Source organism: Rhinatrema bivittatum, chromosome 5, assembly GCF_901001135.1.
Source record: "Rhinatrema bivittatum chromosome 5, aRhiBiv1.1, whole genome shotgun sequence".
Lineage (NCBI taxonomy): Eukaryota > Metazoa > Chordata > Amphibia > Gymnophiona > Rhinatrematidae > Rhinatrema > Rhinatrema bivittatum.
In genome coordinates this window covers 302,966,851-302,982,641 of record NC_042619.1, presented here as the reverse complement: position 1 = coordinate 302,982,641, position 15,791 = coordinate 302,966,851, and the positions used below count along the sequence as shown (strand labels likewise).

The window sequence follows — 15,791 nt, the reverse complement described above, 5'->3', positions numbered from 1 at the left end:
CCTTTACAGTTTTGGTCTTCATCACTTCCTCCGGAAGATCATTCCAGGCGTCCACCACCCTCTCCGTGAAGAAATATTTCCTGACATTGGTTCTGAGTCTTCCTCCCTGGAGTTTTAAATCGTGACCCCTGGTTCTGCTGATTTTTTTCCAACGGAAAAAGTTTGTTGTTATCTTTGGATCATTAAAACCTTTCAAGTATCTGAAAGTCTGTATCATATCACCTCTGCTCCTCCTTTCCTCCAGGGTGTACATATTTAGATTCTTCAATTTCTCCTCATAAGTCATTGGATGAAGACCATCCACCTTTTTGGTCGCCCTTCTCTGGACCGCCTCCATCCTGTCTCTTGTCTCTCTTGGCCTTCTTGGAAGGCACCTGAATCATCTCATCTGGTCGCTGAGTCCAATACTACCTACAAGATCCAAGAAGTCCTTGATGTCCACCGTAGGGGCTGTCGGTGGGAGTACCTCCTTTCTTGGGAGGGTTATGGCCCAGAAGAAAACTCTTGGGAGCCAGCGCACAACATTTTGGACAGAAGCCTCCTTCTGCAGTTTCATCGTGCCCATCCGGGCAAACCCAGACCTCCAAAAGGGGGGCGTAAAGGGGGGGTACTGTTGCGTGTGCCGGCTGCAGCAGGCCGCGGCCCAACCCTCTCACCCCCGTTTGCCTTCTCCAGTGCCTGGTTCTGCCTCTCTTGCAGCCAGTGGCCGCCGCATCCGACCCCTGGCTGCTCCCCATGCTTCCAGCTCTGCAGTGGATGTCTCAGCTCTGTGGCGAGCCTCCCCACATGTGCACCTGTTCTCCTTTTATTTATTTATTTATTTAAATTCTTTATTTATTGCTTTCTACATTATTACAATATGCACAATGCAATGAAACATCATCATGTCAGAGATAATTATAAATTACACCACAAAGAGTGCAGAAATGAGTCACATAGTCCAGCTTATCACTGTTCAGAGATACATTTTATTCCTTATTAATGGCAACTCCACTGTAATCATAAGAATGTTTTCAGGTGTTGTCGATATTGAGTGCAGTCTTTGCGCTGTGCTTTAGAGATAATTATAACCAATTGAGGAATTATCTTAATCAATTACATTTTTTCCTTAATTAAACCTCTATTATAAATGATTATAAAGGAGAATATTAGCAAAATCCACACATTTTGAACCGAAGAATAGGTAAAAATGAAACATTAGGTAATTATACATTATTTAAGACCCTTTTCTATTCAAATACCGGTCATTTTACTTCAAGGAGATCTTTAAGACCATCTAGGTCTGTAAATAAATAAGTTTTACTTTCCAATTTTACAATACACTTACAGGGATATTTTAAACTAAAATATCCCCCTTTATCTACTACTACCTTCCTATATTGTAAAAAATTCCTTCTACGAATTTGGGTAGATCTAATAAGATCAGGAAAAATCCATACTTGTTGCCCATAAAAAGTACATGTTCTATTACAAAAAAAGGACCTCATTATGTTGTCGATATCTGTAGAAAATGCAAATTGAACTAAAAGAGTTGCCCTTGATCTTATTTCTAGATCTTCCTAGAACTTTTGTAGTAAGTCAGATAAATCAATAGAATTACTACCAATTACCTTTCCTTTAGCATTCTCTGTTGTATTTCCTAATTCAATCTCCTTCTTCTTGCCCCCCAAATAGAAGGCCTTAACTATTACTGGCATTTTTCAGGTATTTTCAAAATTTGCATTGAATAATTCCTGAATAATTCCAATGGATCTATTTTTTTAATTAATGGAAAATTATTAACTCTCAAATTCAAGGATCTTACTACATTTTCTAGATTTTCTAGTCTTTTATTCACTTCATCTTCAGCTTTAATCTGATGGCACTGAATTTTTTCAAATTGAAGTACTCATTTTTCTATTACATTTATAACCTCTTTTTGCTTTCCCAACTCAGTAGTATTTTGTACTAATGAGCTAGAGGTTTTCGTCATTACTTCAGTTAAATTATTTATTGAGACATCTAATTTTGCCATATAATTCCACAGGCTTTCCAACGTAATGTTTGCAGGTTTCCTTGGTAAATCATCTGTTTTAATTTTTACACTAATATTTTCCTGTTCTCCTATAACAGAATCATTATACCTCGGTGTATTAGACTCTTTTGGTAAAACAGTAAGATTTTCCATCAAACTCAATTGTGTTAGTTCTTCTTTCTTTTGTTCAAGAGATTCCAAATTCCTGTTAAATTGTTCAGATTTTTCTTGAAGATCTAGAGGGTTTAAGATCACCTCGTGTATACCACCTGTGCTCTCTGGGGAAAAACCCCTTTCTTTTCCGGTGGTGATGGTGGAGCCGGCGCCCCAGGGCTCAACGATGTTTCAATAGCCTGAGGAGAAGCACTCCGTTCCAATGTTTCTCCTACAACGGTCTGCCCATATGGGTTACTCTGAGGGGGTGCAACCATTCTAATACGGTTTTTTGTCCTAATTCTGGTATAGCCACATCACTAGGAGGCCTTAACTTGGCCTTCCTTTTTGTGTGTGGCATATTTCAAGACAGGAAATAAACAAATGTCCAGACTCTAAACCCGTATCTGATGTATAATATATAAAAATGTATAATAAATAAAAAGGAGTAAGTGTGGATTTCACTATTGGAGGCTTTAGAGGAGGAAAGGCTTATATAAGTCCTACCTGAAGATGTTAATCAGGTCAAAAGTCCGACATACCTGCAGATAATGGCGAAGTCCCGGCGAAGCCCTGCTTAACCGCGCATGCCCCTTGAGCGCGCGCGGCTTTAGCAGCACGCCGCAGACCATTCAACTTTTATAGTCAGTTCCGGGTCCCGCCTCCGGTAGACACCCCCAGCAGGCAAAGGCAGCATTTAAAGATTTAATTACCATCGGGGCCAGCCAAGTTATCCCAGGAATCTGCTGCTCAGGCAAATCAGGTAAACTGAAGACTCAGGAAACAAAAGCCAGTTCTGTCCTCACTGCCTCAGAAAACCAAGGCAGACGATTCAACTTTTACAGTCAGTTCTGGGTCCTGCCTCCGGTAGATGCCCCCAGCAGGCAAAGGCAGCGTTTAAAGATTTAATTACCGTCGGGGCCAGCCAAGTTACCCCCGGAATCCGCTGCTCAGGCAAATCAGGTAAATTGAAGCCTTAGGAAACAAAAGCCAGTTCTCTCCTCACTGCCTCCCTGTTCTCCTTTTAAAGGGGCCGCGGCGGGAATCCAACCCACGGCCCCAGATGATGACGCCACTGGGTCCCGGTACTTAAGGCTGGGCCCAGCCACTTGTTACCTGCCTTGGCAACAGGTCTCCACACTAGTCGTGTGTCTAGTTGCTTGTTCCTGTGTCTCCTCCTTGTTCCTGGTTCCTGATTTTGTCTGTGCTCCTGTTCCTGATGTTGGTACCCATTCCTGCTCCTGTGTTCCGCGTCTACCCTGCTTGTTGCTACTGACTGACTCCTGGCTTTGACCTCTGCTTCGTCTGACCACGCCACTGCTTGTCTCCTGGCTTTGACCTCTGCTTCGTCTGACCACGCTATTGCTTGTCTCCTGGCTTTGACCACTGCTTCGTCTGACCATACTACTGATTGTCTCCTGGCTTTGACCACTGCTTCGTCTGATCTCGCTACTGCTTGTCTCCTGGCTTTGACCACTGCTTCGTCTGATCTCGCTACTGATTGTCTCCTGGCTTTGACTACTGCTTCGTCTGATCTCGCTACTGCTTGTCTCCTGGCTTTGACCACTGCTTCGTCTGATCTCGCTACTGATTGTCTCCTGGCTTTGACCACTGCTTCGTCTGACCACGCTACTGCTTGTCTCCTGGCTTTGACCACTGCTTCGTCTGATCTCGCTACTGCTTGTCTCCTGGCTTTGACCACTGCTTCGTCTGACCACGCTACTGATTGTCTCCTGGCTTTGACGTCTGACTACGATCCTGCCCGTCTCCTGGTTTGATCTTTGCCTTGCCTGACCATTCTCCAGCTGACTTCTGGTTCTGGCCCACACGTGCCTTGCCTCCGTCAGTCAGCCAGCTCCACCTGCTGGTGGTGGGGACCTGTAGGGCTTGCTCTGCGGGTAGTGTTAACCCCACCTCGGCCCAAGGGTCCACCTCCTACGCAACACCTATTCCAAAAAAAAACATAGTGCCAATCCAAACTTTTCCGATTTTCGACCCATCTCCTCACTTCCATTCCTTGCCAAAATTCTGGAATCCGTTGTCTTAAAACAGTTAACATCTTTCCTTGATCAACAACCCTTACTAGACCGATACCAATTTGTTTTAGACCTCATTATAGCACTGAAATGTTACTAATTTCCAGCACTGACATTATCCTCTGTGGATTTGACTCTGGAATATCCTACATTACCGTTTTTCTTGATCTCTCTGCAATATTCAACACCATTAATCACCAAATTATATTGACCTGCCTTTCTCACATAGGCATTTCAGGAACAGTCTATAACTGGTTCAAATCATATCTGTCCAACCGATTTCAACAAATATTCATCAACCACAATCATTCCATTCCATTTGCACTAGAAACTGGAGTTCCACAAGGATCTGCCCTCTCAGCTGCATTATTCAACATTTATCTTACCCCAATTTGTCAATTACTATCCATGCTTGGTCTAACTTACAGAATCTACGCAGACGTTATACAATTCTTTTTCCCCACAAAACATACCTGGTCAGAAACACTAAAATTCCTCTCCTTATGTCTTTCAATGATTAAAAACTGGTTTATTCACAATAAATTAAGTCTAAACCTCACTAAAACAGAAATACTTACTTATATTAGGAGCCCCCCCATTTTGAGAACATCCCTTCTTTCATTCAACATGACAACTGCACGTTAAACAAATACGCAATTTAGGAATCATTCTCGATATAAAGCTAAACCTAAATTCACACACCAAAACATTCTTTAAAAATTCCCTCTTTAAAATCAAACTATTAAGAAATGTTAAGCCTCTTCTTGATCCAGTCCACTTTCGCACAGCGGTACAATCATTAATTCTCTCCGTTATCGATTACTGTAATTCATTGTTATTAGGCCTACCACAAATCACCACTCATCCATTATAGTTATTACAAAACTCAGCAGCATGGCTTCCACACAATACCAAATTCTGTGATCACATTTCTCCGGTCCTTCATAAACTTCACTGGCTTCCTGTTAAGTGGCGTGGCAATACAAAACTTTAATGATTCTCTACACTCTTATTTACAGTAATAGCACTTCCTGGCTCTCTGGTTCACTCCACATCTATACCCCATGCAGGAATCTCCGCTCCAAAAACAAACTTTTACCTCAAGTCCCTTCGCCAAAAACTACAAGACTAGTCTCCAGAGAGCACACATTTTCTATAGCCGGAACCATACTTTGGAACTCAATTCGATCCGAAATTCGACTAATTCAAGATAAAAACATATTCAAGAAAGCCATCAAACACTATCTCTTTCTCCGAGCCTTTCCTGACCTATGCAAAACTTGACATTTCAATTAGTCTTATTTTTTAGTTTATTTTTACTTATCTTATGTTTTTAAGTCTCACTTTTTTAAAGTTAACCTCCTGTTTTTTACCTTCTATCTTTATTATGTATGTTTGTGTTTTATTTTTTATTCTGTTTTTATAATTTTAAATGATATTATGTATTTTACATTGTAACCTGTCCCAAACTTGGGAGGGGCGGGATATAAATACTTGTAAGTAAGTAAGTAAGTAAGTAAGTAAGTAAATAAATAAATAAATAAGTAAAAGATAGAGATGAGACCAGCTACAATCACTCTGCTGGGCTCTCTTCCATAGAAGGGGAAGGACTAGATGAGGACTAACAGGCAAAGTAGTGTTGTGACACTTTGCCGAATCTGGTTGCCAATCCGTTTGGTCTCCTCGGTTTCTGCAGAGGGACATGGGGGATCCTTGGGTAGATCTGTAACAACGTCTAATGGGATACCATACTTAGTGCCAGGTTATGGAATACACAGCAGACCAGCACTATCTCAATGACTCTGGGTTGGGCATACATTAAAGCTCCTCCCATTTTGTTCAAAAATCAAAACCTACTTTTGAGAACTCTGAAGGTGATGTTCTATGACACAGCGGGTAGTACATAAGGCCTTGTCATACCTCGTCTCCGCTGGAGTGTTCGGAAGAGCAATGGGCATGAGAAGCCAGGTCCTGCAACCATAGCTGGAATCTCCTGTGCCAAAAAGAAAAAAGCAGCGTCACTCACACCCCTGTGACTTTGTTATTTCGCTGCCAACCCACAGCATGCTACAAAACACTAAAAGTGAAGCTCTAGCTTGACGTGAGGCAGACCAAACTATTTCCAAACCCTTAGACCCTGCCACCTTTTACGGTAACGCTATATGTACGCTATAACACTTTGCTACTGTTACGCTTGCCGGTCGCGGGAACCAGTGACCAGCCTCCCTCACTCGATGCCGCTCCGGGCCAGCTCCAGGCCTCCTAGTTGCGGCAGGGACCCACTGCTGCTGCTGCCATTGACCTGTGTCCCTACCGCTGCTGTCCACTGCAGGACCCTCATCTGGGCAGCCGGAGCACCACCGACACCACCACTTCTCTTTGCGGCCTGGTTGCCATCCCGACACTTCTGCCTTCCTCCACCAGAGCTCCCTAGTCATGTGCATGTGCCCCTCTTCTACATTTAAAGGGCCCATGGCGGGAAAGTGCCGGCGGTCCCTGTTGATGATGTCACCGCCCAGGGATTATTTAAGGCAAGTCCCTGCCTGCAGTCCTTGCCTTGGCAATAGGTCTTTTCTTTTCAGAGACGTGCATTGCCAGTTCCTGAGTTCCTTCCTTGCACCTGGTTTGACCTTGGCTTTGACTTCGAACTGGATTTTGACTACGAGCTACGCCACCTGCCCCGACCCTTGCCTGGATACCGACTATGAGCTATGCCACCTGCCCAACCCTTTCCTGGACATTGGCTGCGAGTTGCCGCCTGTTTCGATCCTTGCCTGGACCTTTTCTTGGGCTTCATCTCCTGTTCCAGACTTGGCCTGCGCTACTAATTCTTGTCCCTCTTCTGGACTTCCATCTCTGAAGAGGCCCCACACATAAGTCCAACTGGCCCCAGCACCCGAGGGCTCAAACTAAGGAGAACGTGGGCTGGTAGTTGTGAAACTCCAGTGGGGTCTCTGCTCCTTGTCTGCCTCACTTACCGATGGTGGGGGCCTGTGGAGCTCCTCCCCACAGGCAGTGCCAACTCCCCCTTGGTCCAAGGGTCCACCAGCATAACAGCTACACTGTGTCAGATCTTTATGAATGGAAACAAGCATCTGGGGTGCATCTAAAATGTGCATGTATCCCTCACAAGGCAAGCAAGTTCTTCCCGGTTCTAGCACTCTTGTAACATTGAAGCTGTACATCACAGCTGCCACACATGTCACTGTAGAAAGACATCAACCTCGTGGTATAATTGTTCATGTCCCTGGCTGTTCTGCAGTATGTCCTCCAGAATACACATTTGTCAGACATGACACACTTAATAGGATTGTCCCTAAATGCTACTCCCACAGATTTCCTTGAACCTGTTTACCCCCGTGATGGTGAAGACAAACCATGGCTGGCATCCTGACGGTCAGAGCTGAAGTGTCGCAGACCGGATACCGATATGGGCACCGTTAGCAAAGGGCCGATGGAGCACTAACAGTCCATGCCTGACCTGGAAGTCTCTGCCCTGTTCGCCCAAAAGGTTTGGGTAGACAAGTGACTTTTCAACAGCTCCAAGAGAGAGGATTTGAACGTCCACTTGCTTTAAGCTGACCATCAGTGCTCGGTCACACACTGACCTTAGTAAAAGTGCTTTGTAGGGATACATAACATTATCAGGCCTCTACACCATAGAGAGAGAATGCTGGGCCCTGGCACTATGGCCGGTTGATCTAACTGCGCAAGCCATTTGTCGTGTAACCGATGCAGCCACATCCACAATAGCCCCTCGTTTCAGTTTGCTGTAAACACATAGCCAGACAGGGACTGTAGAAAGAAGCAGTGCTTTTACCTACCAGCTAACTGTCACCGCAGAGGCCGTCTTCAACATTTTAAACTGGCCAGATTGCCTAAGTATAAAGGAATCATGCACAGCTCCCGGGTGCCTGGTGACCATGTCGAGGATGCGCAGTCAAGAACTTGCACATTGATGGAGTGGAAGCGCTTTCTTTTGTGGTAGATCTCCTCCCTGCCACAGGTGGGATGATGGCAATGAGAGTGCTGCCTTGGATCAGAAAGGTTTCCCGGTTGGAGAACATCACGCTGGTGTAGCAAAAAGTGATCCTGTAGCAAGGACCTGCTCTCCAGGTGACTCGTTGTCTCTCGCACTGAGGACAAGTCTCCCAGGGCTATTGCCCAGGAGGGAAGGGTTAGGTCGGCCATCATTGCTGGTGATTCAATTATTAGAAATGTAGACAGCTGGGTGGCTGGGGAACGTGAGGACCACCTGGTAACTTGCCTGCCTGGTGCAAAGATGGCAGACCTCATGCGTCACCTAGATAGGATTATAGACAGTGCTGGGGAGGAGCCGGCTGTCGTGGTACATGTGGGCACCAATGACATAAGAAAATGTGGGAGGGAGGTGTTTTGGAAACCAAATTTAGGATTTTAGGTAGAAAGCTGAAATCCAGAACCTCTAGGGTGGCAGTCTCTAAAATGCTCCCTGTTCCACATGCAGGTCCCCAGAGGCAGGCAGAGCTCCGGAGCCACAATGCGTGGATCAGACGGTGCAGGGAAGAGAGATTCAGTTTTGTAAGGAACTGGAGAACCTTTTGGGGAAGGAGGAGACTTTTCCAAAAGGATGGGCTCCACCTTAACCAGAGTGGAACCAGGCTGCTGGTGCTTTTAAAATGGAGATAGAGCAGCTTTTAAACTAGAGCAAGTGGTAAAGCCGCCAGTCACTCAGCAATGCATGGTTTGGAGAAATGTATCTTTGAAGAATACTAATGAAACAGGAGAGTTAAGGCTTTCCAACAGAGAAGTTCCAATAAAAGCAAAAGTAGTCCATGTGCCTATAAGTAAAGAATAATCTGAGCTAAAGAATTCCAAATTATCCCTATCAACTGAAAAGCAGGTTGTTAATACAAATAAAAAAACACATTTTGAAATATGTGTTTGCCAATGCCAGAAGTCTAAGAAGTAAGATGAGAAAGTTAGAGTGTATAGTAGTAAATGATGAGATAGACATAACTGGCATTTCAGAGACCTGGTGGAAGAAGGATAACCAATGGGACAGTACTATATCAGGGTACAAATTATATCATAATGATAGGGAGGATCAACTTGGTAGGGTGTGGCACTTTATGTCCAGGAGGGTATAGAGTCCAACAGGATAAAGATCATACAAGAGACTAAATGCTCAGTAGAATTTGTATGGGTAGAAATCCCATGTATGTTGGGTAAGAGTATAGTAAAAGTATACTACCATCTACCTGGCCAAAATGGTCAGACAGATGATGAAATGCTAAGAGAAATCAGGGAAGCAAACCAATTTGGCAGTGCAGTAATAATGGGAGATTTTAATTACCACAAACAAACTGGGAGTCAGTAGATAACCACAGAAATAATCTAGTAACAAAAATTGTGGAAATCGCAATATTGTAAATATTAGCCTAAGAAGGTGTCAGCAAGCCTGACGTTATATGTCTTTATAGCAGACACTAACCAGTCTACTCAATCATCCACCTTCATCGGTTTTTAATGCTTTAATACTACAAAAATTATTTTTATAGAACTTTTTTCTTTTTAGTTAAAATTGTCCTCCATGGAATTCAAAGTATATCAGACTCTTATTGGACAGCTCATTGTTATTGCCCTACACGGGCCGGTGTTTCGCTTGCTAAGCTTCGTCAGGGGCACATCAAAAGATGTTGTACCAAGAGTCAGTTACCGTTCAAAATGGACTTCACATCTCAGCCATCTTGTCAAAAGCCTCCAAACCCCTTTTGACAAGATGGCTGAGACGTGAAGTCCATTTTGAACGGTAACTGCCTCTTGGTACAACATCTTTTGATGTGCCCCTGACGAAGCTTAGCAAGCAAAACACCGGCCCGTGTATGTTACGATCCCGGTCACTAGCCTAGTGACCGGGCTCTTACCTTCCTCCGTGGCGCCGCGAACCGCCGGGTTTCTGGCCTCCAGGGCCGCATGGCAGCGGCGTCTCCTCGTGGAGACGTCGTCAGAAACTCCTCCCCCCAGCCCTGGTACGCGCGCGCGCGAAGAGCCGTGTTTTAAGGCGTCTGCACCCGGATGTGCAGACATGCCTCTTTTGACGTCAGCTGATTGAGCAGGGGATTTAAGCCGGGACTTTTGAAGTTGCAATTCGCCTTGCAACGAGGTTTCTCTTCGGAGTGCTAGTTGCCATCGTTTATCTGCCTGCCTGGTTCCTGACTTCAGCCTGCCTGACTCTGGTATCGTTTATCTGCCTGCCTGGTTCCTGACTTCTGCCTGCCTGACTCTGGTATCGTTTATCTGCCTGCCTGGTTCCTGACTTCTGCCTGCCTGACTCTGGTATCGTTTATCTGCCTGCCTGGTTCCTGACTTCTGCCTGCCTGACTCCGGTATCGTTTGCCAGCCTGGTTCCTGATCTCTGCCTGCCTGACTCCGCTCTCTGCCTGCTTGTACCCCGGTTCGTATCGCTTCCTTGGATTCTTCTGTTATCACCTAAGACCCAGCGGTCCGGGTCCCTACAGGCTCCTCCTGGGGGGATCTCGGGCTTCCAGGGCGAAGACTCCTAAGCCCTAGTGACCCGGGCCTCCACAGCTCCTCTGGAGGGGTCACGGGTTCCCAGGTGAAGATTCATCGTTTCATCTAGTCTGCCTCCCGTCCGTCTCCCTCCGGCGGTCGGCCCAAGGATCCACTTCCGGATTGGTCAATCACAACAGTGTAGGGCAATAACAATGAGCTGTCCGATAAGAGTCTGATATACTTTGAATTCCATGGAGGACAATTTTAATTAAAAAGAAAAAAGTTCTATAAAAATAATTTTTGTAGTATTAAAGCATTAAAAACCGATGAAGGTGGATGATTGAGTAGACCGGTTAGTGTCTGCTATAAAGACATATAACGTCAGGCTTGCTGAACACCTTCTTAAGCTAATATTTACAATATTGCGATTTCCACAATTTTTGTTACTAGATTTTAATTACCCCAATGTTGACTGGGTAAATGTAACATAAAGATATGCTAAAGACATACATTTCCTGGATGGAATAAATGACTGCTTGATGGAGCAATTGGTTCAGGAACCAATAAGATAAGGAGCTATTTTAGATTTAATTCTTAGTGGATTGCAGGATTTGGTGAGAGAGGTAACGATGGTGGGGCACTTGGCAATAGTGTTCATAACATGATCAAATTTGAACTAATGACTACCGTAGAAGGGGACAATATGTAAATCTACAGCTCTAACACTACATTTTCAAAAAGGAAACTTTGATAAAATGAGGAAAATAGTTAAGAAAAAAATGAAAGGTGCAACTGCAAATGTTAAAAATGTATAACAGGCATGGACATTGTTTAAAAATACAATCTTAGAAGCGCAATCCAGATGTATTCCATGTATTAAGAAAGATGGAAGGAAGGCAAAACGATTATTGGCATAGTTAAAAGGTGAGGTGAAAGAGGCTAATTTAGCCAAAAAAAATTCCTTCAAAAATCTGAAGAAGGATCCATTTGTAGAAGATAGGAAAAAGCATAAACATTTTCAAGTTAAGTGTAAAACATTGATAAGGCAGGATAAGAGAGAATTTGAAATGAAGTTGGCCGAAAAGGCAAAAACTCATAATAAAAACTTTTAAAAATATATCTGAAGCAAGAAACTTGTGAGGGAGTCAGTTGGACTGTTAGATAACCTAGGGGTTAAAGGGGCTCTTAGGGAAGATAAGGCCATTGCAGATAGACTAAATTAATTCTTTTCTTCTGTGTTTACTAATGAGGATGTTGGGGATATACCGGTTCTGGAGATGGTTTTCAAGGTTGATGAGTCAGATGAACTGAACCAAATCACTGTGAACTTGGAAGATGTAGTATGCAGGATTGACAAACTAAAGAGTAGCAAATTACCTGGACCGGATGGTATGCATCCCAGGGTTCCAAAGGAACTAAAAAATTAAATTTCAGATCTATTAGTTAAAATTTGTAACATATCATTCAAATCATCCATTGTACCTGAAGACTGGAGGGTAGCTAATGTAACCCCAATATTTAAAAAGGGTTCCAGGGGTGATCTGGGAAACTACAGACCAGTGAGCCTGACTTCAGTGCTGGGAAAAATAGTGGAAAATATTATAAAGATCAAAATCACAGAGCATACAGAAAGACATGGTTTAAAGGAACACAGTCAACATGGATTTACCCAAGGGAAGTCTTGCCTCACAAATCTGCTTCATTTTTTTTGAAGAGGTTAATAAACATGTGGATAAAGTTGAGCCAGTAGATATAGTGTATTTGGATTTTCAGAAGGCGTTTGACAAAGTCCCTTATGAGAGGCTTCTAAGAAAACTAAAAAGTCAATGGATTGGAGGAGATGCTCTTTCATGGATTACAAACTGGTTAAAAGACAGGAAACATAGAGTAGGATTAAATGTTCAATTTTCTCAGTGGAAAAGGATTAACAGTGGAGTGCCACAGGGATCTGTACTTGGACCAGTGCTTTTCGATATATTTATAAATGATCTGGAAAGGAATATGACGAGTGAGGTAATCAGATTTGCAGATGATACAAAATTAATCAGAGAAGTTAAATCACAAGTGGATTGTGATACATTACAGGAGGACCTTGCAAGACTGGAAGATTGGGCATGCAAATGGCAGATGAAATTTAATGTGGAAAAGTACAAGGTGTTGCATATAGGGAAAAATAACCCATGCTGTAATTACAAAATGTTAGGTTCTATCTTAGGAGTTATCACCCAGGAAAGAGATCTAGGCATCAAAGTGGATAATACATTGAAATCGTCGGCTCAGTCTGCTGTAGCAGTCAAAAAAGCAATCAGAATGTTAGGAATTATTAGGCAGGGAATGGAGAATAAAATGGAAAATGTCATAATGCCTCTGAATAGCTCTATGGTGAGACCGCACCTTGAGTACTGTGTACAATTCTGGTCGCCGCATCTTAAAAACGATATAGTTGCACTGGAGAAGGTACAGAGAAGGGCAACCAAAATGATAAATGGGGTGGACCAGCTCCCCTATGAGGAAAGTTAAAGAGGTAAGGGTTGTTCGGCTTGGAGAACAGGCGGCTGAGGGGAGATATGATAGAGGTGTTTAAAATCATGAGAGGTCTAGAATGGGTAGATGTGAATCGGTTATTTACTCTTTCGGATAATAGAAGGATTAGGGGGCATTCCATGAAGTTAGCAAGTAGCACATTTAAGACTAATCAGAGAAAGTTCTTTTTCACTCAATGCACAATTAAGCTCTGGAATTTGATGCCAGAGGATGTGGTTAGTGCAGTTAGTGTGGCTGGGTTTAGAAAAGATTTGGATAGGTTATTGGAGGAGAAGTCCATTACCTGCTCTTAATCAAGCTGACTTAGAAAATAGCCACTGCTATTACTGGCATCAGTACAATAGGATCTATTTAATGTTTGGGTACTTGCCAGGTACTTGTAGCCTGGACTGGCTACTGTTGGAAAAAGGATGCTGGGCTTGATGGACCCTCGGTCTAACCCAGTATGGCAATTTCCTGTGTTCTTGCTCTTAATAGCTCTCAGAACATTTGGAAATTGGCAATGGCACAAAAACCTCTCTTCAAGTCCAGCAAGCCTGCTTTTCACAAGGGAATCTTATGTAACGATTAATGCGGCTGCGTACATCTGTGAGGATCTGGCCCAGACTGTGGAAGAAAGATGTTTAGGACATTTCCCTGATGATCCCTACTGTTGTTTTTGAAGGTCCTAGGTGCCATAAAATGCAGGGCGCACAATAGTTTGCTGAGATCTGCTGTAGCATGGGACCTTTCCGTGACCGGATCCAGATCCCCTCTGATTTCTTGATGTCAGTCCATGATGGCCTGAGAGCTGAGGCGCTACCCTCGTAACCACATGTTTCGCTGGCATCCCCAGCCATGTGGTTCGAGAATGAAAGATGCACACCCTGTACTGCCTCCATGTTCTCCTGCGTGGCAAGGCCTGCCATGGGCCTGAATGCTGCACCAGCGGGGCTTGTGGCTCTGGTGCGGGTTCTTCCCTAGGAGGCGTTTCAACCTCCCTTGCTCGTTGTAGTTGTTTTCTTGTTGTTGCTGTTGAGCAGCCCGAAGCAGACAGTATCCCATCAATAGTATACTTCCCCCTAACATTGTAGCTTTTGGAAGACAGTGCAGGTAAGAAAAGCAGTTTTTATTAGGCCAGCAGGGCTGTTTAGGTGTGTCTGAGAGAAGGCCTCTTTTTATCGCACGCACTATGGATGTGATAAAAACTTTTTTTCCCCCTCTACTGCAAAAAAAAAAAAAAAAAAGGTGTTATTTCCCACGTTAGTTAAATCCCGCCTTACTCTGCGTTATTTTACTGCAAAATGCGGTAGGAATCCCTCATTTGCATAATTTTCCAGCTTTTGCATACTCATTATATTTGCATGCTAATGTGCGACATGATAAACATCACGCGTCTATCACACCATAAGGCCTTAATAAGGCTTGATGAATGACCCTATTAAATTGTAATCACTTTGGGGCAGGGAAATATCAGCTGTAGCTGAAGGTAACTCAGCTTGAGCTATCAATGAACAGGGGAGTGAGCTAATTCTCAATAAACAAACACGGGGATGCATCTCTCTAGGTAGTCTGATCTGCCTAGAGAGCTGGAATATTTCTTTTCTCTAGGTACTTTGCAATGTAACACATTTCAAGCAGGAAAGAGAAGGAGTTCTGTAGATATAGTACCTGTGACATTTTGCCTGGTTTTTTTTACTTTTGTGGCAGGATATCTCGTTGTTCAGATCTAACTTTTACAGGGAGAAGAAGAGTTGAGCCTTAAACAGCCAGAGGTGGGTTACAGATTATAAGACAGCTGTACATCTAACGGTGCTTTACTTTCCTTCAAGAAAAGTATCTGCCCACTTCTGCATCCTGCCACAAGCTATATTTCCCGAAACAAAAGAAATGACCCTTTCAGGAACCGAAAACCATTTTTCTCCTTGTGCCCCCTTCCCCCTCCCTGAACTGGAGCCTTACTGGTGAAACATGCCCATGTCACACCTTTCTTCCTCCAGGCAGGCCTGGCGGTGGCGGGGAAGGGAAATTACCCTTCAATGACATGGCAGGCTGGGGACCCTCTTCAGTAGTGCTGCCTACACCTGCCGGGTGCTGTGCTGGAGCCCCGTCCCCGGAGAGTACCCTCCCCAGAAGGAGACAAATATCAGTTCTGAAAGGGATACCTGCCTGATACATCAGTAAAAGGTAGTCTTAAGTCTATTTTTCCAGCTCTGGACCCTTTTCCATTTGGGGTGCTTAAAGGAATAAAAAAAGGATGCATATAAACGTTATACATAGTTTAGTAAACCAAGCCTTGCCTGAGGGCCCCCTCCTTGGACAGCTGAACCAGGCAACTTATAAGATCAGCCGCATAAAGATATAACTGTAGCACCTGATGTTGTTGCTACTTTTCGTCCAATAGCCAACATACCAACGTTAGGAAAGATCATAGAGAAATATGTTCTCATTCAATTGGCAGATTATCTTGAAGAAAACAATGTATTAGGTGTCCAAAAATATGGTTTCCGAAAAGCTCATGGAACTGAGACACTCCTACTTTCTTTAATGGACACGTTACACCAGGAACT

At 43.8% G+C, this 15,791-nt stretch overlaps 1 long non-coding RNA gene across 2 annotated transcripts in view; it reads right to left on the bottom strand.

The window, feature by feature from the left end:
* Positions 1-15,791, bottom strand: part of LOC115092854 — an 80,451-nt gene that overhangs the window by 41,393 nt on the left and 23,267 nt on the right. Inside the window, exon 2 of one of the 2 annotated variants that reach the window (XR_003857099.1) lies at positions 6,061-6,196. This is a non-coding gene — a long non-coding RNA (uncharacterized LOC115092854). The remainder of the gene's footprint in view (positions 1-6,060; positions 6,197-15,791) is intronic. The other variant, XR_003857098.1, reaches the window with a different exon arrangement.